Source organism: Lepidochelys kempii, chromosome 23 (assembly GCF_965140265.1).
Source record: "Lepidochelys kempii isolate rLepKem1 chromosome 23, rLepKem1.hap2, whole genome shotgun sequence".
Taxonomy (NCBI): domain Eukaryota; kingdom Metazoa; phylum Chordata; order Testudines; family Cheloniidae; genus Lepidochelys; species Lepidochelys kempii.
This window is the reverse complement of record NC_133278.1, coordinates 14,573,527-14,599,039: the sequence shown is the minus strand read 5'-3', so window position 1 is coordinate 14,599,039 and position 25,513 is coordinate 14,573,527. Positions and strand designations below refer to the sequence as shown.

General features: G+C 53.7%; 1 protein-coding gene, 1 long non-coding RNA gene and 2 other non-coding genes across 4 annotated transcripts in view; 1 reads left to right on the top strand and 3 right to left on the bottom strand.

Moving 5' to 3' along the window:
• Nucleotides 1-25,513, top strand: part of NOSIP (nitric oxide synthase interacting protein) — a 357,930-nt gene that overhangs the window by 80,268 nt on the left and 252,149 nt on the right. The window lies entirely within an intron of this gene.
• Nucleotides 1,055-9,689, bottom strand: LOC140902329 (uncharacterized). Its single transcript, XR_012156055.1, has 3 exons — nt 9,603-9,689; nt 5,320-5,398; nt 1,055-1,251 (listed from the first exon to the last, which is right to left on the bottom strand). It is a non-coding gene; the product is annotated as an uncharacterized lncRNA (long non-coding RNA).
• On the bottom strand, nt 20,637-20,710 carry TRNAT-AGU (transfer RNA threonine (anticodon AGU)). Its single transcript has one exon. It is a non-coding gene; the product is annotated as a tRNA-Thr (tRNA).
• Nucleotides 22,022-22,095, bottom strand: TRNAT-AGU (transfer RNA threonine (anticodon AGU)). The gene has a single exon. It is a non-coding gene; the product is annotated as a tRNA-Thr (tRNA).

Below are 25,513 nucleotides of genomic sequence, written 5' to 3'. Positions count from 1 at the left end.
GGTGGAGACTCAGGGCCCCTTGTCCTAAGAGGCCTAGCTTACATGGCGGAAGCAAGACGGGGACGAGAATTAAAAGGCGACCCTGCTTTGGTCACACATGAACGAAGCAGTTTTATTTTTGTCATCCCTTGCTGGCCCTGGCTGCTGGGGAGAGATGTGACGAAGTGAGACTGTTCTTAATGTTTCCTCTGAATAGTGTGGGGGTGCCTCAGTTTCCCCTAGGCAGTTCTTAAGTATCTAGGGGGTGGGGTCTGGGTGTATGATCACTGCAGAGCCCTAGAGGGCAGGTGTGTGCAGGGGTCTGGACACAGAGAATGGCCGACACCCTGTTTCCTGGCCACTGGTGGCCTGGGTCCTTCCCCCCTGCAAGGTGAGAGCTAAAGGGTTGGAGAACAAAGGAATCCGGTGACCTCCTGGCCCGGGAAAGGGACAAGGCCCAGAGGAGGGGGGCTGGAGGGGGAGTCGGTTTGGGGCTGGCTGGGGACATGGAGTGAAGTGCAGACGTGGTTGTCTGGCTCCCTGCCCCCCAAAATGGACCCAGCTGAGGGGTCCTGTTCTCTGCACCTACAAGCTCTGTGTTAGATCATGTTCCTGTCGTCTAATAAACCTCTGTTTTACTGGCTGGCTGAGAGTCACGTCTGACTGTGCAGTTGGGGGGCAGGACCCTCTGGCTTCCCCAGGACCCCGCCTGGGCGGACTCGCTGGGGGAAGCGCACGGAGGGGCAGGGGAGGCTGGAGGCTCCGAGGTCAGACCCAGGAAGGTGGAGCCGGGTGAGCTGTGTGTCCTGCAGACAGGCTGCTCACAGAGAGGAGACTTCACCAGAGTCCTGCCTGGCTTCGTGGGAAGCAGTTCCCGAGCAGCGCCCGGGGACTCCGTGACAAGGGGGCACAGTCTTCCCATGAGAGTCCCCCAGCAGTTATGCCCCCCTCCGCTGGATTCCCCCCAAGCCCTGATTCGGTCCCCTTCCATTCGGTGCTCGGGTGATCAGATGTCCTGATTTTATGGGGACAGTCCCGATGGTTGAGGCTTTTTCTCACATCGGCGTCTGTTGCCTCCCACCCCTCTCCCAAATTTTTACACTTGCTCTGTGCCCTCTTCCTGCGTGCTTGGCGGTGGGGCTGGCGATCCAAGGAAAGGCTGCTCCTGGAGGGTGGGGTCGGGATCGTTTGTCGATGAGGACTGATTGACCCTCCTCCGTGGGAGCTCAGTGCCCTGAGGATCTGGGGAGCCTGGATTTTCACGGTTGCGCTCTGGAAGGGAAAAGGAATTATCCAGCACAAGGAAAGAGAAATCTTACGAGATGTAAACCAGAGTAGGACTTTGGGCTATTAAGAGCAATGGCTGAAAAGGGGAAAGCCCAACTGACGCTAGGGGCAAATAATGAAATACGGTCCTTGAAAAGAATCAAACTTAGAAAGCCCCTGATGAGAAAGGGATTAAGGAAATGTGTCGCACAGCATGGAAGCAGCGGAGAAAGTAAAAGCACGGAAATCTGAGCCCCTACTTGGCACGTCCTACGGCTGATCACCGGCAGGCGGGAGGTGCTGGCAGGGAGGGGGAGGAGCTGATCGGGGTGGGGGGGGGCTGCTGGGGGTGCTGAGCACCCCCTACTATTTTCCCGTGGTGTAAGCGAACGCTCCCTGGACTCCATAAAAAAACGGGCCCTCTGATGTAGTGATTGCCTCTTGATTCGTGTTGGTCTTGCAGGGCAACGTTGCGATGGCTGCGACCTTGGTACGAGTGCTCGGTGCTGCAGGATCTGGAGTGCCCCGTCAGAGCGACCCGCACATAACACACCTATGCCCGCGACAATCGGACCAGCTCACTCAGTGCACCAGGACGCGGCCCCCTCGGCTGGGGTGCCCCTCCTCGGACTTCTCCTTTTAGACACCGATACAAACAAGCTACGTACCACGCTCCAGACGCTGCCAGCTAGTTACCACCCGTCTCCTTGAACCTGCTCGTTAGAACAAAACTACTTGATCCATGATCCCGGCACCCTGTCCGTATCTTACCGGGGGGGGGGGGGGCGGTGTTCCTGGACCACCTCTTAGCAACTGGTTTCCGTAGTTTATGGAGAGACCTGTGTGGTTGTGTACCGTCCTCTGTGGTCAGGAATGTGCTTACTTGGCGTTAGATAATACCGAGTGGGTTGTTATTTTGCCAAGGCCAGGCCTAGTCCGGTTCACACTGTTAGTTATGCCAAACTAAGTTTGGATCACTTGATGAGGAGCTGTTCTGTTCATTCCCCCCGGGGCACCTGGCATTGGCCTCTGTGGGAAGACAGGACACTGGGCTCGAGGGACCTTTGGTCTGACCGCGATGGCCGTTCTTATGCCGAGGGCTCCCGCAAGGCCTACAGTCAGCTTCACAGGCGCCGGCTCTGTGGGTGCTCCGGGGCTGGATCACCCATGGGAAAAAACCCGTCACCGACAGCCCCCCTATCAGCGCCTCGCCCTGCCCCCGGCGCCTCCTGCCCGCCGTGGATCAGCTGCTCCGCGGCGTGCGGGTTGTGCTGGGGGGAGGAGCGAGGGTGGGGTGCGCTCGGGGGAGGGGGCGGAACGGGGAGGGAAGAGGCGGAGTGGGGGCAGGAGCAGAAAGAGGCAGGGGTGGGGCCCGGGGCGGAGCTGGGGAGGAGCACTCCCCCTCCCATCCAAACCCGGCAAGTGATGTGATGTGACGGCGGTCAGAGCAACGGCATCATCCCGGGTACAGACTCCGTCTCTGGGGAGAGCCAGACCCGAGCCCCACGCCGGCGTGCGGATCCAGAATGCCAGTGGCTGTACCCGAGACCCGATGTGTCACGGGCCTTGGTGTCCCTCGTGCACACGTGTGCCCCGCTCCTCCCGCCTTTACCCTCGCTGAACTTCCCCGGAATATCGGGGTGCCCTTGTCCTGCTGGCTAGCGTATCCATTCGGCAAAGCTCATTAACATATGCATCAATGGAATGACCATCGTTACCTGCACGTAAGCGTCTCCTGATATTCCTAACGGGCACACGCCGCCTTCTTGCGGTGACCTACCAGCGTTTGCTACACTCGTGGTTATTACAAAACACTCAACAAAGTCTTATGCCGTCGTGTGACTTAAGGGCACTGTCAGTTTACTCACTTACGCTAGCTGAGGGCTTGTCTCCACTTCGTCCGGCGATCGAGCCACCGGGGGGTGGATTTTAGTGGGTCTCGGGTAGAGGTGGGCAAACTACGGCCCGCGGGCCACATCTGGCCCGTGGGACCCTCCTGCCCGCCTCCTGGCCCGGGAGGCTCGCCCCTGGCCCTTCCCCGCGCCGTGCCCCCCTCCCTCGCAGCCTCAGCTCACTGCACTGCCGGCACAATGCTCTGGGCAGTGGGGCTCTTGCAGAGCCGCGGCCTGTCCTCATGCTCTGGGTGGTGCAGTAAGGGGGCAGGGAGCGGGGGGGGGGGGGTTGGATAGAGGGCAGGGGAGTTTGGGGTAGTGGTCAGGGGCGGGGAACAGGGGGGGTTGAATGGGGGCAGGGGTCCCGGGGGGGGCAGTCAGGAACGAGAGGAGGGGTTGGATGGGGCAGGGGCGGGGGAAGTCAGGGGGGGCGGTCAGGGGACAGGGACGGGCGGATGGGGCAGGGGTCCCGTGTCACACCCCAATAGCCCCCTCCCTCAGGTCCCTTGGGGAAGCAGAGTAGTCTGTTGCAAGCATGGCAAAGCGTTACGGCAGGGGTTAAAGGTGGGTGTGGAATGGAAGATTCCTTTGCAGGTTTCTGGAGGCCGAGGAGGAACGGGGCTGGGTGGGGAAGAGAAAACCAAGAGCGAGAGAGAGAGAGAGGAAGCAGAAAGTGGGTTAACTCTGCGCTCCTGCGAAATCCGAATTAAGAGGTTGACTTCAGCCAACTGTGCACTGCTACCTGCCGAGAAAGACGGGAGGGGGGCCAAGATTTCCACCCTGCCCTGCTGTGAGAACAGAGAGCCACGGAACAAGAAGAGCAGCCATGTTAGTCTGTATTTGCAAATAAATTGGTTAGTCTCTAAGTCGTCACGCTCCTTCCTTCCTCTGAGTGACGTGGGAACTGTCCCCGTGCTCACCGCTGTTATTTTATTATTGTCTCCACAAAGCTTTAAAATTAAATCACACGGTGTGTTCCTGGGTCTCCCCCCGAACGGTCCCGCGGTCTCAGACTGATCAACTGAGGCACAGGCAGATTGGTAACAGAAATCTGTCACAGGGGTCCCGGGAGGGGGCGGTCAGGGGACAAGGAGCAGGGAGGGTTGGATAGGGGGTGGGATCCTGGGGGGTAGCTGGGGCGAGGGTGTGGATAGGGGTCAGGGAAGTCAGGGGACAGGGAGCGGAGGGGTTGGATAGGGGGTGGGCTCCCGGGGGGTAGTTAGGGGCGAGGGTGTGGATAGGGGTCAGGGAAGTCAGGGGACAGGGAGTGGCGGGGTTGGATGGGGGTGGGGTCCCAGGGGACAATTAGGGACAAGGGTGTGGATAGGGGCTGGGGCAATCAGGAGACAGGGAGCCGGGGGGTCGGATAGGGGATGGGGTCCTGGGGGTCAGTTAGGGGCGAGGGTGTGTTGATAGGGGTCAGGGAAGTCAGGGGACAGGGAGCGGAGGGGTTGGATAGAGGGTGGGCTCCTGGGGGGCACTTAGGGGCGAGTGTGTGTTGATAGGGGTCAGGGAAGTCAGGGGACAGGGAGCGGAGGGGTTGGATAGAGGGTGGGCTCCTGGGGGGCACTTAGGGGCGAGGGTGTGTTGATAGGGGTCAGGGAAGTCAGGGGACAGGGAGTGGAGGGGTTGGATAGGGGGTGGGCTCCCGGGGGGCAGTTAGGGGCGAGGGTGTGGATAGGGGTCAGGGAAGTCAGGGGACAGGGAGTGGAGGGGTTGGATAGGGGGTGGGGTCCCGGGGGGCGGTTAGGGGTAGGGGTCCCGGGAGAGGGCGGTCAGGGGACAAGGAGCGGGGCGGGGTGGGGGGTTTCGATGAGTTGGAGGTTCTGAGGCGGGCTGTCAGGGGGCAGGAAGTGGGAGGAGGCAAATAGGGGGCGAGGGCCAGGCTGTCTGGGGAGGCACAGCCTGCCCTACCTGGCCCTCCATACAGTTTCACAACCCCGATGTGGCCCTTGGGCCAAAAAGTCGTGTTGTCCCCCCCCCCCCCCCCCCCCGTGCTAGCTGGTCACTCTACACAGGAACACCTTGACTTCGATCACATAAACCCTCTTCCTCAACAAGAGCCAAAACTTTATCCAAACAAACTGAGACATGAGGTTCCAGGATGTTCGTCACTAATTTCTGCAGACGTTTTCGCTTTCTGGTCAAAGAATCCTCCATTTCAAATGAATGTGTATCTCACCTCTTTTGCAGCACTGTGACCTCTTCTTGTAAACGAATAAAATGAAGACAATCCCGAGAGTGATGCCTAGACCCGAAATCTGGGGAGGAAAACAAATCAGCACATTCAGATTTGTTATTTATATTGGACTTCTTCTTCACAAATGTTTTGGGCCCCCCCACCGTGGGTGGGGACAGCGTGACGTACAGTTTACCGTCCCTGCGCACTGGCAGCGGTGAATCAAACCTTGGAGGTTTTACTGACACATAATCTAGTTACACAAACCTCAGTGTGTAAAATATCATGAGTATAATTTAGCCATCTGGATCCCTCAACTGCCCCGCGCCCCGTAACACATAAACTGCTAACAAAAGTCAAGGGAAAGCAGCATTCTTCTTCTGCATAGTAAAGTTTCAAGGCTGTATTAAGTCCATGTTCAGCGTTTTGTTCAGAGTTACACACATTTTAGAGTCACGAACAGCCTCCATTCCCAAGAGGTTCGTAACTCTGAGGTTCTACTGTACAAACATGGGTGGCAGGTTTGTCTAATTTTTGGTGGTGCCCAAGTGGATCCGTCCCATCTGTAGGACGGACCAGGGCAACCGCCCCGGGCCCTGCGCTTTGGTGGGCCCTGCGCTTCCGGGGGATGCGGGGTCCAGGGTGGCCTGGGGGGTTAGCGGGGTGCCTGGCGCCGACAGCAGCGAGCGACCCTGCTCCGCCCCCCACTCCACCTCTTCCCCGAAGCCCCCGCCCCTGAGCAGAGCCGGCGAGGTGGAGCGGAGTGGGCTGGGGCCAGGTCCCTCACTGGTGCCAGCCCCAGGCCCCGCGCTAACTCCCCAGGCCGCCCTGGATCCCGTGACCCCCTGAAGCACAAGGCAGGGGTAGGCACCACCATGTTGTGCCACGAACACTTGACAAAATTACCGGACTTAGTGATGGACAATGGGGGCAGGGGGGTATTATGTCATTCAATCATTCAACCCATAAAATAGCACACATTTTGCCACACTGAAAACCCCCCCAGTAACCTAGCTAATAATAATAATTCAACTCATATAATTAATGAAAAATGTGTGTATATTGTATCTGAGATTATATGAGAAATGAAAATGAGCTTGCTTTGGGATTTTACAAGGCCCTTATATCATTTAAACACATTTGGTACCTTGAGTAACGATAACGCTTCTTGCAAATCACATAAATAGGGAACCCAGGGTCCCCTTCCCTCACCCCATTGCAAAGGCAGAGGGGTTATTGCTGGCTGCCCTAGGGCTGCAGAAAACCCCATGGGCAAAACAAATGGAAAGAAGAGGATCAATTTATACAGAGGGCTGAAGGGGACTCCGGGACTGCATCCGATGAAGTGAGCTGTAGCTCACGAAAGCTTAGGCTCAAATCAATGGGTTAGTCTCTAAGGTCCCACAAGTCCTCTTTTTCTTTTTGCAAATACAGACTAACACGGCTGCTACTCGGAAACCTGTCATTATGCAAGGCACTGCATTTAGCCATAAGGAGTGGAAATCTATCAACTGCATGAAAAAACTCGTACAGATACAGACAGACATCATCTTCCTTTCCAAATGCAAACAGATGGACATCGCACCAAAAGGACTGAAGGTAAAAAATCCATTACAATCGACATACCACACAGACTACGCTGACAGCTTGTGCCGCACGCTCTCAAAGAAACTGCCGAACCACCTGATCAACATCCTCTACAGCAAACAGGGAAAGATAAAGAATGAGCTCTCAAAACTGGATCCTCTCATAAAAAACCAGCCTTCCACACAACCTTCCTCGTGGCTGGACTTTACAAAAACTAGACAAGCCATTTACAACACACACTTTGCTTCTCTACAAAAGAAAAAGGACACTAAACTATCTAGGAATGCATCCGATGAAGTGAGCTGTAGCTCACGAAAGCTTCGGCTCAAATAAATTGGTTAGTCTCTAAGGTGCCACAAGGCCTCCTTTTCTTTTTGCGAATACAGACGAACACGGCTGCTACTCTGAAAACTTTGCTTTATGAGAAGCTCCCGAGAAAGAAGACCCAGAGGGAGCAATGGTAGGGGCAATCCTAGGGAGACCAAACAGGCTGGTAGAGGGAGCAGACAGAGAACAAGGGTAGAGGCGGAGTGGCTGCAGGATTGACCCAGTCTTCTGCCTCTCTCCTGTGGGTGGGAACACTTGTCACTATCACTATAGGAGGGAACAATAGAACGGAAAGCCCAGAAGAAGGAATGACTTGCGGACAATTTCCTGACGGGACCCTTACCCTTGCACAGCTTTTCTAGCTCCGACATTTACATTTCTACACAGGGTGGTTTGGCCCACAGAAATAAAAATCTGCACATCTTCCATGTGCTTTTGGACCAATGGGAAAAACCAGGTACAATTCAAGTGCCTTTTAAAATTGCCTATGAAACCGAGATAACAAAATAAATGAGCTTATGAACAACCAGAAAATATACTTCTCAAGTGAAAAAACTATCCATGGACTTCTCGGCAAAGAAATTGTAAGTTTTCTTACAGGAAGAGCCACAAACTGTCTGGAAAGGAAGAGTCCATTTAATTACTTGTCTCAGTGAAATTAAATATCCAGAGAATTGCTGGGCCTGTGATGATGATGACTGGGGCTTGCTCACCTGTGGCTCCCCCGCCCCGTGCAAGCAAGCAGGCCCCCTGCCTCAGGTGCGGCTCCCATTAGCCGTGCTGGCCAACAGACTGGCAGCCTCCCGGCCAATGGGCTGTGGGGTGGCGGGGGGCGGCAAAGGGGGAGATTGTAGGGAGCTCTGGAGCAGGGGAGACAGTGGGGGAGGGGAGTTGTCTGGCACAAAGGGGGGGCTCTCTGGAGAGGGGTGACGGAGCACAGGGGCCGTTGGGGGTGTTTCAGGGGGGCAGAAGGTTGTGTGGGTCTCTGTGGGGCGGGGGGCGGGAGTGATGGACGGAGCCAGCCGCAACCCAGGTCTGCTCTGCAGGGGGGTGTTGCTATGCCCCCCTCAAGAAGCCCCCTCTGTCCTGTGTATTTTATGCCAGCCACGGGGTGCCCATCGCTGCTCCTTTCCCCGCCCCCGGCTCCATCTGTTTGTCCCCACAACCCCCCGGCTGTGTCTGTCTGACAGTGACAGACTCCTGGGGGTCTCTCTGCCTGTGGCTCCCTCCCCGTCCCCACTCTGGAGGCATGGCCAGGCAGCTCTGGCTCCACACCCCGGAGCTTCCCGGCCAACGGGCTGGGAGCCGGGTCAGTGCTGGGGTCTCTTCGCAGCACACAGCGACTCCGGGGATGGGGGGAGCTGCGTGTGGGGAGGCGGGGCGGGGAGCTGCCCCCCAGGTGAGAGCGCCCCCCCATTGCCGACCCATGGAGCGGGGCCCCCCAAAGCACGGGGCCTGAGGCCCAAATATTGGTGGAGCTGGGCCCACCTTAATGAATATTGATGGAGCATGGGCACCATGGGCCCATATAACTCACTGCCTATGCGTACAAATAAACCCCACGAATGGTACCTCTTTTCCTAAGCTAGACAAAGCCGAAAAGTGAAGAAAGAAGCATACGAAACTGTGGTTGTGATCCCATGTGTTTCAGTGCTGCTGAGACTTTCTTTTGACAACAGGGGTCACTTGGAAAAATAGTATGTGATCGTGTAATTAAAGACTGCATCATAATAAAGGCAGAATTAAGGCCACACAGGCAACCATAAAGCTGGCATTTCCTAACTTGGGAGCATTTGACTTCCAACCTTAATATTCTCATAATGTGATCTGTTTTACGTATGCTTTGAATTAACTGTCTGTTTTGGATCTGGTTTGTGTGTTTTTATTTGTTGCCGGAGTGCCGCAAAGCAATACGTTTTAGAAAATGGAAATCAATACATCTCACATAGCATTTGCCAATCATTCTTATACAACGACAGGTTTCAGAGTAGCAGCCGTGTTAGTCTGTATCCGCAAAAAGAAAAGGAGGACTTGTGGCATCTTAGAGACTAACCAATTTATCTGAGCATAAGCTTTCGTGAGCTACAGCTCACTTCATTGGATGCATCTTATACAACGTTAACATTTCATGGCTGACCCAGGCTTTGGATCAAGGTATTTTTTTCAACCCTGCCTTTGTAACTGTCTCATCTCTGTCAGCTAGTGTCTTTTTAAAAACTGAAAGCTGTTACAGAACTCATTTTAGCTAGTCAGTATTAAACATTTGAACCTGAAAAAAATTCCAGAATAGACCAAGAATCCAAGACAGCTGAGAACAAAATGCCAGAGATGGTTGAGTTTCTCATAAGAGATCTGTAATGGGATAACCTTACCTGTGATTTTACGTAACTGTCACTGGGCTGTTCCTTATTGTCTGCTGTGATGATTTCTTCAGATGCTTTATACAGACAAGCCACGTATCTTCCATCCAGGAGAAGAATGACAGTCCATATAATAGAAGGCAAGAACGTCTTCCAAAGACAGGAATATTGCAGCATCCCATGACAGAATTAGGACATTCTGGCTGAAAAGCCAAGCTCAGAAGAAACAAAACCGTAGCTGGCATAAGAAAATAGCAGAGGATGTAACAGACTTTCCAGTAATGAGTTAGAGGACATTTAAATTCAAGTTCCATTATTTTTTCGACCCCTAGCAAAATTAATGAGCAAAGTGAAGCAGATGCAATGCCAAATTCCTTTTGCCAAGTCTGCCAAAATTTCTTCAGAATTGCCATTACGCCCCACGAACCAGACTGCTGCTAACTCAGGGCCAAGGAGAGAAACATTGAAACGTTTGGGTTATGTGACTCCTCTCCAGGTGACAAATAATTAAGCATGAGTGAAAATGAAAGTGAAAATGTTAGAGAGCTTATTCCTTCTCTCTCCCACTTCCCTGGTCCTTCTGGCATGAACAGAGAGCAACAATACCGGAGGTTTGAAGGTGCAAACAATTCAATGTTTATTGGGGTCAACTTCCAGCAAGCTTAAATCCAAGTTCCTTTTTCCTTATTTTTGAATCCCAACTTACTTCCTGTTTGCCCCTCATTTATATAGTAATATTCTTAGCTATACCTTAACCAATCATTCTACTGAAATTTACCTAACCAGTCCTAACTTATTGTAACATGATTAGCTAACCAATTATATCCCACCACCTGAATCAGTTTACACCCAGCAAAATTAATTATACAGCAGACAGAAACAATCACAGAACCAGACAGAGACCATGCCAATAAACAATAGCAAAGTGGGAACTATAATGACAAAACAATACAGAAATGAGGATTTCACAACTACATCTATAAAGACATGAGGGTTTCCCAGCTGTGTCTATTGATAAGTGAGTTCTTACCAGACAGAAAACTATCAACCTCAATTTCCTTTTACATCGTCTAGGCTCTTCCCTTTCTCTGGAGGTGATCGATCGGATCCCCTTCCTAACCGCCCCAGATTGACTAGTTTGGGATGTGAGGAGGTGACCGGTCGCTTCCCAGCTTATGGCTGCCTCTGCTGCTTGGCCAAAGGCCTTGGCCTAAGAACAGGGCCTCAGACTGTCCCGGTGAGAGAAGGCCCTTACGCAGATTCTTTCTTTTATACCTATATAACTAGCTAAATGACAAACATACACCTACATTCTTAAAGTCTAGGCCTTTACAGACAGGCCTGAATATCTATATCCTAACAGAAAATATCGCCCTTGTGATGCAGCAGTGGAAGAGCGGTACAGGAGAGATATAAACCCTCGGCTAATTAAGGCGTGGTTCCCTGTAGACTTGGGTGGGTGGCTACAAGTTAATTGGAGCACCTGTAGTCAATTAAGGCCCTCTCAGGAATCTAATAAACCCCCCGGCTTGAGGCAGACAGTGGGGTGCGAGGAAGGAGAGAGGACCGGAGTTTGGGGTGTGTGTGTTGCTGACAATTGAAAGACCAGGGGGGATGAGGTGGATGAGGCTTTCTTTGGCAACTCGCAGAAGCTACTAGATCGCACGCCCTGGTTCTCATGGGTGACTTTAATTTTCCTGATATCTGCTGGGAGAGCAATACAGCGGTGCATAGACAATCCAGGAAGTTTTTGGAAAGCGTAGGGGACAATTTCCTGGTGCAAGTGCTAGAGGAGCCAACTGGGGGGGAGCTTTTCTTGACCTGCTGCTCACAAACCGGGAAGAATTAGTGGGGGAAGCAAAAGTGGATGGGATTCTGGGAGGCAGTGACCATGAGTTGGTTGAGTTCAGGATCCTGACACAGGGAAGAAAGGTAAGCAGCAGGATACGGACCCTGGACTTCAGGAAAACAGACTTCGACTCCCTCAGGGAACAGATGGGTAGGATCCCCTGGGGGACTAACATGAAGGGGAAAGGAGTCCAGGAGAGCTGGCTGTATTTCAAGGAATCCCTGTTGAGCTTACAGGGACAAACCATCCCGATGTGTCGAAAGAATAGTAAATATGGCAGGCGACCAGCTTGGCTTAACGGTGAAATCCTAGCGGATCTTAAACATAAAAAAGAAGCTTACAAGAAGTGGAAGGTTGGACATATGACCAGGGAAAAGTATAAAAATATTGCTCAGGCATGTAGGAATGAAATCAGGAGGGCCAAATCGCACCTGGAGCTGCAGCTAGCAAGAGATGTCAACAGTAACAAGAAGGTTTCTTCAGGTATGTTGGCAACAAGAAGAAAGCCAAGGAAAGTGTGGGCCCCTTAATGAATGAGGGAGGCAACCTAGTGACAGAGGATGTGGAAAAAGCTAATGTACTCAATGCTTTTTTTGCCTCTGTCTTCACGAACAAGGTCAGCTCCCAGACTGCTGCGCTGGGCATCACAACATGGGGAATAGATGGCCAGCCCTCTGTGGAGAAAGAGGTGGTTAGGGACTATTTAGAAAAGCTGGACGTGCACAAGTCCATGGGGCCGGATGAGTTGCATCCGAGAGTGCTAAAGGAACTGGCGGCTGTGATTGCAGAGCCATTGGCCATTATCTTTGAAAACTCGTGGCGAACGGGGGAAGTCCCGGATGACTGGAAAAAGGCTAATGTAGTGCCAATCTTTAAAAAAGGGAAGAAGGAGGATCCTGGGAACTACAGGCCAGTCAGCCTCACCTCAGTCCCCGGAAAAATCATGGAGCAGGTCCTCAAAGAATCAATCCTGAAGCACTTGCATGAGAGGAAAGTGATCAGGAACAGTCAGCATGGATTCACCAAGGGCAAGTCATGCCTGACTAATCTAATCGCCTTCTATGATGAGATTACTGGTTCTGTGGATGAAGGGAAAGCAGTGGATGTATTGTTTCTTGACTTTAGCAAAGCTTTTGACACGGTCTCCCACAGTATTCTTGTCAGCAAGTTAAAGAAGTATGGGCTGGATGAATGCACTATAAGGTGGGTAGAAAGTTGGCTAGATTGTCGGGCTCAACGGGTAGTGATCAATGGCTCCATGTCTAGTTGGCAGCCGGTATCAAGTGAAGTGCCCCAGGGTTCGGTCCTGTGGCCGGTTTTGTTCAATATCTTCATAAATGATCTGGAGGATGGTGTGGATTGCACTCTCAGCAAATTTGCGGATGATACTAAACTGGGAGGAGAGGTAGATATGCTGGAGGGTAGGGATAGGATACAGAGGGACCTAGACAAATTGGAGGATTGGGCCAAAAGAAATCTGATGAGGTTCAACAAGGATAAGTGCAGGGTCCTGCACTTAGGACGGAAGAACCCAATGCACAGCTACAGACTAGGGACCGAATGGCTTGGCAGCAGTTCTGCAGAAAAGGACCTAGGGGTGACAGTGGACGAGAAGCTGGATATGAGTCAGCAGTGTGCCCTTGTTGCCAAGAAGGCCAATGGCATTTTGGGATGTATAAGTAGGGGCATAGCGAGCAGATTGAGGGACGTGATCGTCCCCTTCTATTCGACATTGGTGAGGCCTCATCTGGAGTACTGTGTCCAGTTTTGGGCCCCACACTACAAGAAGGATGTGGATAAATTGGAGAGAGTCCAGCAAAGGGCAACAAAAATGGTTAGGGGTCTGGAACACATGACTTATGAGGAGAGGCTGAGGGAACTGGGATTGTTTAGTCTGCAGAAGAGAAGAATGAGGGAGGATTTGATAGCTGCTTTCAACTACCTGAGAAGTGGTTCCAGAGAGGATGGTTCTAGACTATTCTCAGTGGTAGAAGAGGACAGGACAAGGAGTAATGGTCTCAAGTTGCAGTGGGGGAGGTTTAGGTTGGATATTAGGAAAAACTTTTTCACTAGGAGGGTGGTGAAACACTGGAATGCGTTACCTAGGGAGGTGGTAGAATCTCCTTAGAAGTTTTTAAGGTCAGGCTTGACAAAGCCCTGGCTGGGATGATTTAATTGGGGATTGGTCCTGCTTTGAGCAGGGGGTTGGACTAGATGACCTCCTGAGGTCCCTTCCAACCCTGATATTCTATGATTCTATGATTCTATGACCAGAGCGCCAAAGGGAGACCCCGCCCCAGCAGGGCAGGGAGACTCCCTCCCCCAGCGTCAAGGACGGAGGGTAGCCCTATCCAAGGGGGAAGAGGTTAAGAAACCTGCAGGGGTTGAGAGGGGCTGGGGCTCAGAGTGAGGAGCAAACCCAGACCCCTTCCTCGCTTCCCTCCTGTACCACCTTCCTGGGCCACTAGTGGGGCCCTCGGCGCCCCAAGAGCAGGGGCAAGGGATGGTATTCTAGCGCCCTGCCAAGAAAAGCGCGGGACCCACCATACCAATGTCGGCCATTTTGCAACACCTTACACCTTATAAAAACATCCCCATTCTTGGTTGTTCTATTGCTATTGTCTAGATGTGAATATTGTTGGCAAACGGCATAGTAATGATTTCAGTAGGGTCTCGAGTAGTTAGGCTGGCAGTCTGGAAACTATTTCTAGTTTTCCACTATAATTTAATCCTCAGCATTTCCTTGGACATGATTTTGTCAACAATAATCGTTCATCTCTATGGTAGCAACACCCTAGTTAGGATGGTAAATGTCTTTATTTTAGCTGGATGATAAAGGTCTCTGAGACCTGAGCGTTTTGATTTATAGCATTAATTTGAAATCCTGACTGTAGCATTTTACACTTTCTAAGGCATTTTGGAGGTGGGGAAATATCCGAGTTTAGTTGTCAGTATCCAAAAAGGGCCAAGTGATCAAAAATGATGTACTAAGCGCAAAATGTTCAGAAGGACCCAGGGGACTTAGGCACTTCAGAAAATTTTCTCCAGAGCCTTTCAAAAACACATAATAAAGAAATATGGTGCGTGAAGGGTCTCTGTGTTGTTTAGAGCCACGTCTGCGAAAGCTCTCAATTTGCGCTTGGCTCCTCTTTTGAGGTATAACGATGTTATGTTTTGAATGTTGACGAGAGACATATTAACAAGCTGTAAGAACTGCTACGCAATGTCGCCGGTGGCAGAAGCCATCCTGACGGACTATTCCAGTTCCTTTCCACAGGAGTTATACGGGCACAACAGAGGGTTTAACAGGCCAGACTCATAACCCAGTATGATACTAGAGCAGCGGTTCTCAGACTGCGGGTTGGGACCCCAAACGTAAAAAAAAAAAAAGAAGGGGGGGGTTGGGTGGTAACCAGAGCTTTAAAAACAAAAATAATTTCCCTCGTCTGTAAAGGGGGAGGGGGGGCATTTAAACAAAAAACCTTGGCTAAATTGCAAGCCATTGGCTGGTGGCCACATATAAGGGGGGGAGGGATAACTCAGTGGTTTGAGCATTGGCCTGCTAAACCCAGGGTTGTGAGTTCAATCCTCGAGGGGGCCATTTAGGGACCTGGGGCAAAAATTGGGGATTGGTCCTGCTTTGAGCAGGGGGTTGGACTAGATGACCTCCTGAGGTCCCTTCCAACCCTGATATTCTAAGCAGTAATTAAAACAGTTTGTAAATAACTGTCTGCCCTGGGCAGCCGATAATGCTAATGCCAAAGTAATCAAAAGGCCTAAGAACATAAGAGCAGGCATACTGGGTCAGAGCAAAGGTCCATCGAGCCCAGGGTCCTGTCTCCGACAGTGGCCAGTGCCAAGTGCCCCAGAGGGAATGAACAGAGCAGGGAATCACCAAGTGATCCATCCCCTGTCGCCCATTCCCAGCTTCTGGCAAACGGAGGCCAGGGACACCATCCCTGCCCATCCCAGCAAATAGCCATTGATGGACCTGTCCTCTGTCGTCAGACACCACTGGTACAGTGCTCTGCTCGGTTCAATGTTGATAACAGTTGGCTGCCGGCGTGTGTTTCCTCTGTGTGCTGCCCTGGCTCTGCAGATCACTGAGACAGCAGCTCTTGAGAGAACCCCCAGTGACCACAGACTCCGGCAAGGTACGAAGGCACCCGGCCAGGTTTATTGTCAAGCGGAGCGCAGTGATAGTTCCCCGCAGACTCTACAGGACATACTGCGAATATGTGCCCCCTGGCAATGGACCGGCTCAGCCAGCGGCGGGGCTCTCCACTGTCCCCTAGGCCAGACAAAGACATCCACTCAGGGATGCATTCTTACACACAGGTACAAACAGGTTACCCGTCACCCCTGACGTGTCGAGGTACAACCCCTCTACGCATTAGGGTGCTCCCTCTCCCCTGGTACAGGTGGTTGGGACAAACAGATCGATCCATCATATTGTCCTTCTGAGCCTGTCTTTAGGATGGGCCCGCCTGTTCCTTTTATCTCTGTGGAATGTGTTCATACTGGGATGTTCTGGTGCCGTCCTGGCCCACGTTCATCTTATTAGTGCTTATATGTGTACAGGTGTTTTTAGCAGCCTTCTTCTTGCCAACGTCTGTGGGCAGGGCCTGCCTCTGGCTCACAGCTTAACTTTGCTTTAAGTTAGCAAAGTCTTGACCATTACTTCAGTTCAGGCCTCAGGTCTCATCCCGGGCCTCTGATACCAAGGGTTATATTTCAGGGACTCATCTTACTACATCCTCCATGAACTGATCTAATTCTTTTTTGCATCCTGTTGTGGCCTCTAAAACACTAGCAAATAAAAGGGGCTGGAGCTGGTTTACAACTTGATTACATTGGCCCTTTAGCAAGAGTGGCAAGGGGAAATCGGTGTTGTTTAGTCCTGGGACCCTGGGCCTGAGCCCTGGGTTAGTGTAGATGCAGGAGGGATTGGGATAGAGCTGAGGCTCAAGCATTGCTTTATGTCGCAGTGTAAACAGACTTAGTATGCTCCAGCTTACCAGTTTCACCCCAGATCACTGTTCCACTTAGCATACAGCTCTTAGGTAAGTGTATGGGGAATCCAAGATTTAACAGAGCATGGAGGTTCAGTCGTAGGAAGTAGAAATATTGGACACAAACAGTTACATATGAAATAAAATTGTAACCTGCCTTCTAAAGTCTAGACTTAATTAACAAGACACTCTCAGGTCTACCAACATGTAGCTCCCCCACCATTCTCACACCATTATAGAGCCAAGGAGGCTGTGATCCCTCTCCCACAGGACAACCCATGCTGTCAGCTGGCCTCCTTGGTGAAGGATCCAGTGTGTCTCTCTTGGGCTTGGATATAGAGTTGATCCCTTCCCCACTCTCTCCTCTGGGGAAGGGTTGGTGGTGCGGGGGGGATTCAGCTCCTGATTTCTTTGATCTCTCTGGCATTTATTTTGGTTCCTTCCCCCCTTTTTCCATTCTTCTCTGGGAGGTTTTCTGTCTCCCCAGCACAGGGGGGTGACCCATGTCTGGATTCTCTCTCTATCCCACCAGGTGACACCGGGATGGCGAGTGAGAAAGGGGAGGTCTCACCAAAGCCTGTGAGAGTCAGCACAGAGCGGAGGAAACCGTCAGGAGCCGCTCACACCTTATTAGACTTCGGAGCATCCTCAGGGGCGAGAGACCCTACCCATGCGCTGAGTGTGGAAAAAGCTTCAGCCAGAGCTCCTCCCTTATTAGACACCAGAGAATCCACACTGACGAGACCCCGTACGCATGTGCCGAGTGCGGAAAACGCTTTAGTCAGAGCTCATCCCTGGTCAGCCACCAGAGAATCCACACCGGCGAGACGCCCTACACCTGCGCCGAGTGCGGGAAATGCTTCCGGCGGAGCTCAGGCCCTGTCATTCATCAGGGAGTACACATGGGAGAACACCATAAATGTCTTGACTAAGGCTGGCCTAAACTTTTCTTTTTTAAAAAAAATCCACGTGCCGATTCCCACATTGCCCTGTCAAGAGCTTTGCACCCATTGCCTGAACCGTGGTCTCTCATCTCCCGCAGGTGAGCGGCTTTCTTCTGCCTTTTGCAGCTCATCTTTTTGGGGGCGAATGCCATGATCCTTTCTGTCAACTCTGTGGTCTTATGAGGAACCAGAGCGTGTGTCTGTCCTGCCAGGAAGGCCCATCCCCCTGGGTGGGGGAGATAGGCTTGACCATAACTAGCTCCACTGAGGTGAAAACGACCTGTCCCTTGTCTCCACTAAGATTGTACGTGGAGTTAGCTGCTGAAGTGGGCTATCTTGATGTAAACACACACGTATAGTTGCAGATATAAACCCAGGTTCAGTGAATGGGGTTCGCTTTCCCCTTGATCTAAACAAATCTCCATCACTTTTCCTAGCCTAGACAAGCCCTGAGCATCACATCAATACTGTTCCCCTACTGCCAAGTGAGTATTCGTTACAGAGCTCCCCCATAGGCAATGTGCAATGGAGGCTGGCGGAGGCTAAGCCTCCCCAAACCTCATGCCACCGCGGGGCGAGGGGGGGCGGGGCAGTGGCGGATTCTGGCCCCTGGCCAATTTGGGGCTTCTGGACAAATCTCCTCCCACCAGGGCCCCAGGGCTGAAGGTGCTCTCGCTCACCGCCGTGACCCCAAGGCCGCAGCGGGGGCACAGAGGTTTTCCGGTCTCGGGTCTGCAGCGGGTGGCAGGAGGGAGGAAAGGAGCCAGCGGCGGAGGGGCCTCCGAGGGAAGACACGGAGTGGGGGCGGAACAGTGGTGGGGCCGCGGAGGACGTGGCAGAACGGGGGTGGGGCCATGGGTGAAACAGGGGCAGGGCCAGAGGGGAAAGGGCAGGCTGGGGAGGGGTGGTGGCCATGGGGTGGTGCCAAGGTCCTGGCTGGGGCTGAGAACCCCCCCACCCCAGCAGGGTTCATGGGGGGGAGGGGCCAAGCTCTGCCCTGGCTGAGGCCACAGCTGGGGGGAGGGAGGCAGAGAGCAGAGAGTGGGGGAAGAGGCAGGCCAAGGGGCTAGCTCTCCCTCCTCCAGCCAAACCGCTTGGTCAAAAAATTTCATGATTTTGGTGCAGATCGTGCAAAGATTGGATGGAAACGCTGCTTTTCTACCAACATTTTTCACAAGGAGGGGAAACCTCCTCGCCCGCCGAGCTCGGGGCTGGAGTTCGTCATTCCGTACAGGGGTGGTCTCCCCGGGATGGTCTTGCTCACTCGGCCACCGCCACACATGCTGTCCGTGTGGCAGAGCAGACCAGGGTGGGGAGAGCTCAGTAGTTCTTGGAGAACGCCCGTCCTGATGCCAATGGGAGAAGAGTGAAGAGCCGGGACATTGCTGCTCCGTTCGAACAGGGCTGTGCAGAGCAGAGACCCTCTGGAGCATGGGACCTCTCCCCCCCCCCCAGACCGTCACAGCATCTTGTGACACAGGATGGAGGGGCTGGGCAAGGGGTCAGGGAGGAGAAGGGAGTGGGGGTAGGTGGGAAGTGTCTTTCTGTACAGAGCCCAGATACCTGAACAGGGGGGAAGGGAGGGGGCAGGGTTCACAGAGCACAAGATTTTGTCCTTGCTGTCCAGCCCCCCGCTTTACCCCTGCTCCCCAGATTACCCTGCCCCCCTGTCTGCCCCACTCCCTGGGTCGTCCTCACTCCTATCTGTTTCCTCCTGGGCTTCCCCGATGCACCCTGCACCTTCATCCTCTGGCTCTCACTGCCCCCTGATCCCTGGCTCGCCCCTGCTCCCTGCCCTGCCCTGCCCCCCAATCTCTGGCTCGGCCCTGCTCCCTGCCCTGCCCTGCACCCTGATCCCTGGCTCGCCCCTGCTCCCTGACCTGACCTGCACCCCGATCCCTGGCTCGCCCCTTCTCCATGATCTGTCCTGCACCCCAATCTCTGTTTTTCCTCTGCTCATCCATCATTACAGGGCTTCCCTCCCTCCCTCTGTCCTGCCCAGCACCAGTTCCCTCCACCGACACCCTGCCTCACCTCTGACAAGGAGGACTGATGGCTGTCTCCCCTGGTATCTGGGGAGGAAAGGCCAACCCTTGCCGTGAAGATGAGCCCCAGCATTAATTCATCCCTGGGAGGCTGAAATAATGCTCATTATAGCTTGGCAGCGCAGTCCCAGAGCTCAGAGACGATGACAGGTCCACGAACTCCTGGGAGTTCTCCCCATGGACCCGACTCCTTCCCCCCGTGTACAGCTGCCCCATTGGCCCGAGTGGCTCTGCCAATATTCAGGGCCTCTCCGGGTTTTCCCTGTTAGGAGGAGAAGAAACTGATGCTCCGGGGTAGGTCTGATCTCAGTGTGCTTGCAACCCTCACATAATAACCTTGTGGCCCCCCTGAGGGATTGTGACCCCTCAGTTTGAGAACCCCTGGTCTAGAACCCAGGAGCGCTGACTCCCAGACCCCTCCCCTCCCCAAGTCTCCGCACCATAAAGCAAACATAAAGAACCAGCAGGACCCCTGGAAGGAATGTCTGACTAGGACAGCTGAGGAAGGCAGAGCGGGACGCCCTGCCATCCTGGAGACCTCACCCGGCCGGGGCTGGAGCAGCTCTCTGAGATGCTGAGCTCTGGAGAACCACCAAGAGAACGGTGTCTGTGACACATGCCCAGGGCTACTTATTGGCCGGGATTCATTTGTGATGGAAGAGGTGCCGGGGCTCAAGCAATTTTTTTTACTTTCCTAACTGATGCGCCAGGCCCAGAGGTGCCGGGGCTCTGAGCAGCCAAGCCCAGAGGTGCTGGGGCTGTGAACTGCCAGGCCCAGAGGTGCCGGGGCTCAGCCCTGGCACAAATGAAGCCCTGTTTAGTGGTCCAGAAAAGGGCAGGAATGACTGGACAGCCTGGGTGATCAGGGTATTCCCCTAGGAGGTGGGGCACTCCACTACACAGCTGTTCTCCACTGTATATCAGGATCTCTGCGCGTCGACATGCCCAGCGAATCGTAACGGTGCGCAGCACGGGCTGTCGTCCCGCAGCAACTGCAGCCAAAGACCCCTCCTTGCCAATGTCCGTCATGGCCGCCTTTCCATCAGCTCCAGGCCCCTGGCTGGATTCTTTCCAACGCTACTCCACAAAGAGGTCTCTTCTTTTACAAGCCTTTGCCAGCCGGCCTAGGGAGGGCTCTTTGGTTTCCTGGAAGGAGAAAGGAAAATGTGAGCAGAGGAGACAAAAGACACAGAGCCAGGCACCACTGGGAGTTGAACCCAGGATCTCCTGTTTACTAGACAGGTGCTTTAGCCAGCTTAGCCATGGTGCCTCCCTCTTGAAACAGCCCCCCAGTTACTGCACTTGATGGTCGAAGATAATACCGGCCAATTCCAAAGCAGAGACTTAATCTATTTCTTGCAAGACCTGCAGTCATGGAGCTGTCTGGCTCCCTGTGCACCGAAAGCCACAGCTGAGCTCACAGAGACTTTCCAAAGTGCTCACCTCCCAACTGCAGGTGTGATGGTGAAGTGGTCCGTATTCTGCGTTGTGGCTATAGCAACCTGGGCTTGACTGTGAGTCATAGCAACCTTTCCATCAGCTCCAGACTCGTCGTTTGCTGCTTTCCAACACTTAGGGGCCCAAGGAGGACTCTCTCTGTCTTCAGCTGACAAAGATTGCCCAGGAAGATCTTTTCGGTTCATGAGGAAGAAAGACAAAAAAGGGAGCTGCTCAGACAAGCTGGGCTCAGCGAGGAACAACGGGCCGGCCAAGCCGGCATCTTCTGGTTACGGGGAAGGCTCGTCTGCCAGCTATTCCAAAAGGCCACTCTCCAGAGGCCTTGCAACAACCCCTGCAGATGTTCAGCTAAGAGCTGCTGACACAGAGTTCTTCACTCCCTGGAGACACCCAGATCTCAGGAGCTCCGTGTGCAGAGCGGCCCCGGCTAGCGGAAAGGGGCTTTGGCAGAGACTCCTGTGTTTCCAGCCGTGGCCACGTAGTGCTGAGTCCTCTGCCTGGTGTCTTCCACGGCTGCGAGTGGAGTTACAGCGACCGTTCGTTGTCTTCACGCTTGTCGGGAGCCTCCTTCCGACACGTGTCCCCCAAAAGGCCTGTCCCTTTGGCAAGCGTTTGTACGGCTAGACAAAGGCGGGTTTCTCCGTTTCCTCTGAAGAGAGACAACGTGGTGGGAAGAGAAGACAGGTTTGGTGAGGCACCACTGGGAGCTGGATGCAGAATCTCGTTTTTACCCAGCAGGTGCCTTGACCAACTTAGCCACGGTGCCACCCTTGGGGGCTTTTCTCCTCCCTGCTCCACTTCTTCCCCAACGAGAATCAAAAGTGAGGTGAACCGAGAGCAACTCTCCATTTCCCGCCAGCCCTGCAGAGGGGGCGCTCTCAGGATCTCTGCGCGTCGACATCCCCAGCGAATCGCCAGGGCGTGCGGCACGGGCTCTCATCCTCTTAGCCAATGCCCGTCACGGCCGCCTTTCCATCAGCTCCAGGCTCCTGGTTGGATTCTTTCCAATGCACCTCCATAAAGGGGGCTCTTCTTTAACCAGCAGTTGCCAGCCTGGCCTAGGGAGGGCTCTTTGTTTTCCTGGAAGGAGAAAGAAAAAAGTGAGCAGAAGAGACAAAAAGCCAGGCACCACTGGGAGTTGAACCCAGGATCTCCTGTTTACTAGACAGGTGCTTTAGCCAGCTTAGCCATGGTGCCACCGGCCTGAAAGTCCCCCAGGCTGCTGTCCTTGATGGCCGAAGATAATAATGGCCAATTCCAAAGCAGAGAGTTAATCCAGTTCCTGCAAGACCTGCAGACATGGAGCTGTCTGGCTCTGTCTCTCCTCTTTCTCCCTGGCACTCTCCTTTCTTACGCCATGGCGACAAACACAGGTGCTGGCAACCTTTTTGTCACGCAGGGGTGTGAACTCCCCTTCCCCCGAGCGACGTAGGTTTGGCCGGCATAAATGCTCGGGTGCAAAGCGCCGCGTTGGCGGGAGATGCTCTCCGGCCCCCACAGCTCCACCGCTCAGGGAGCTGGTTTCATCATGTCAAACGCGGCGGCAGGAGCAACCTGACAGCAGCGCAGCTGGAAGTTTGTATGGGTAGACGGAGCTCTTACCTGCTCCTGCCTGTCATCCCTCTGGGATTTCTCCCCTCTAGGGCCTGGGCGCCCTCTTTTAAGGGCAATTGCAGGGAGCCGATGGGTGCACCGGCTCTGTTCCCTCTCCAAAGGGCAGAGGTGCCCCGCGACGCACGTATCCGCGATCACGCAGGGGAGAAATTTCTGCTTGGAGAGTTCTTGTGAGATTCCAGTTCCTTTAATTTCAGGAAAACCCAGCCTGGGTAGGGAAAAGCCTTTGTTTTCCAGGAATCAAACACAGGCCAGAGAGACAGAGCAGCAAATCCCAAGCACTAGATCAGGGGTCTCAAACACGCGGCCTGTGGGGTTATTTCCTGCGGCCCGCCAAGCTCCCCGCGCCCCCGGAGTTATTTCCTGTGGCCCGCCAAGCTCCCCGCGGCCCCGGAGTTATGTCCTGTGGCCCGCCAGGCTCCCCTCCCCCAGCTCCCCCTCCTGCCAGCGCGCCGTGTCCCCGCTCCTCTGCCTACCTGCAGGCACTTCCTGCCGCCAAACAGCTGTTTGGTGGCACTTAGTGCTTTCCAGGAGGGGGGGGGGAGGAGCGGGGAGCTGCACGCTCAGGGGAGGAGGCGGAGAAGAGGTGGGGCAGGGGCGGGGATTTGGGGAAGGGGTTGGAATTGGGGGCAGGGAAGGGGTGGGAAGAGGCGGGGCAGGGGCGGGGCTTCATGGAAGGGGTGAAGTAGGGGCGGGGCTGGAGGCAGCTCGGGGGGGGTGGGGAGGGGTCAGAGATGCAGCCCTCGGGCCAATGTACTAGTCCTCATATGGCCCTCATGGTGATTCGAGTTTGCGATCCCTGCACTAGATCATTGGCTCTCAACTTTTCCAGACGACTGTACCCCGTTCAGGTGTCGGAATTGTCTTGTGTATCCCAGGTTTCACCCCCCTTAAAAACAACTTGCTTACACAATCAGACATGGAAATACAAAAGTGTCCCAGCTGGTTAGGACTGAAATATGGCTGGCAGTCTCATTTTTACCATATCATTATAAAACAACTCAATTAGAATATAACTATTGTGCTTACATTTCAGCGTACAGCCTATAGAGCGGTGTAAACAAGTCATTGTCTGTAGGAAATTTCAGTTTGTCCTGATTTTGCGAGTGCTTTTTCTGTAGCCTGTTGTACAACTAGGCAAATGTCTAGATGAGTGGAGGGACCCCCTGAAAGACCTCTGGGTACCCCCAGGGTACACGTACCCCTGGTTGAAAACCGCTGCACTAGACAACCAGGGCGGAGATGGGAATTTCATGACGCATGACACACACAACACTGAAAAATTCCTGTTTCTTTGTTTTTTCCAGTGAGCTCATTTCCCACCAGAGGGAAAAAAAAATTTTTTTCCCCTCCATTTCATGAATTAGGCTTTGTCCACACTACGCAGCTTTTAGTGACACGCCGGGGCCGCTCCGCAGCCGGGATGCTAAAAGGCGTGTTTGTAGGCAGGAGAGAGCTCTGCCGCCGACAAAAAACTTCCATCCCCAACGAGCAGCGTTAGCGTTGTCGGCAGGAGCTGCTCACACCGACGCTTTTCCTCGACAAAACTTCTGTCTTTCGGGGTGTGTGGGTGTGGTTTTTTTCACACCTCTGACAGACAAAAGTTTTGTCTTTCACTTGCCAATGTAGAGAAAACCTCAGAGAGGGGCAGGAACGGGCAGAGACAGACACATCCCTGCATCATCATCATCACCATCATCATCATCAATTTGAACGTAATGAAAATCAAGACGTTCAAACCAAGCCTTTTCTTTCTTGATGCTCTCCCTCACTAGTCACCTGCAGGCCCCCGCCGCCCGCCCTCCCGGAGAAGATAAAGGGCCTGAGGCTTCATCTACACTGGAAACCGACCGACAAAACTTTTCTCGTTCAGAGATATGAAAAACATCCCGAAAGACAAAAGTTTTGCCGATGAAAAGCGCCGGTGTGAACAGCACTGTATCGGCAGGAGCGCTTGGGGGAAGGGTGGGGGGGGAGGAAAAAAATCTCCCCCCAGCCATAGGCGCTCACCTTTATTTTCCCCCAGGGGTGCCACCCCACCCCTCCCCTTTCCCTCATAAATCCAGCTGTTTGGACAATGCTGAGTGTCCCTGCAAACGCTGGGTGAGGTGCATTGAACCCTGAAGAGGGTCCAGGTTTGTCCCAGGAGGAGTCTATCTCATTTGGGCTTGCTGAGCAGAGCTCACGGTGTGACACAGGCGTGCTGGGGCCCCAGAGGTCCGGTCCAAGGAGGCGCAGGAAGAGTGAAACCCCTTGGAGGTCTGGCCCACCGAAGGGGTTTGTCCGAGAGGCTGTCCAAAGCTGGGGGCATAGCGCCGGTCCTGTGCATCCATGACAAGGGGTAACCAAGGTGTGGGGGTGGGGGAAAGCAGCCATGGATGAGTTTACACGGTTAATCTTCTTGTCAAGTTCAGGGCTCCACCAGCTGTGAGCCAGGGGAGGTGGCCAAAACTCACAAGACTGTCAGTTTCACTGCTGGTTCGGCTCTGTGCTGTGAAACTGAGCCCAGTGCCCGGCTCACGGCTCGGCTGCAGGTGGAGGGTCCTCCAGCTGTGTGAGCCCCATACGCTGTCCGGGTCCCATGCTTGCGCCCCACAATGCCCCACTTCAGTGGGTGCAAATGCTGCTGGTGATGGCGCCCATCACTGGCAGAAGGAGGGTTGCACCTGGACACCAACAGCGGATTGAATTACTGTGGGGGCGGATCTGAATTAAGTCGACCTAATTTTGTAGTGTAGACAAGAATTGCTTTCCTGTTCCCAGGGGAGTGCATTCACTCTCCCGGGGCTGGACTGGGGCTAACAGGAGCCAGAGCCTCTGTGTGTGTAAACACAGCAACTCTGGAGGACGAGGAGCAGCAGAGATGAGGGCGAGCAGTTCCCTCTGGAGAAAATCCCCTGTCCAGTGAGTGTGTGACAGGCTGCAGCCCTGGTTGGTCTGGAAGGAGACAGGAAGGGGCTGGAATAGCTGGGAGCAGGGGGGTGCTGGCAGGAAGGAAGCT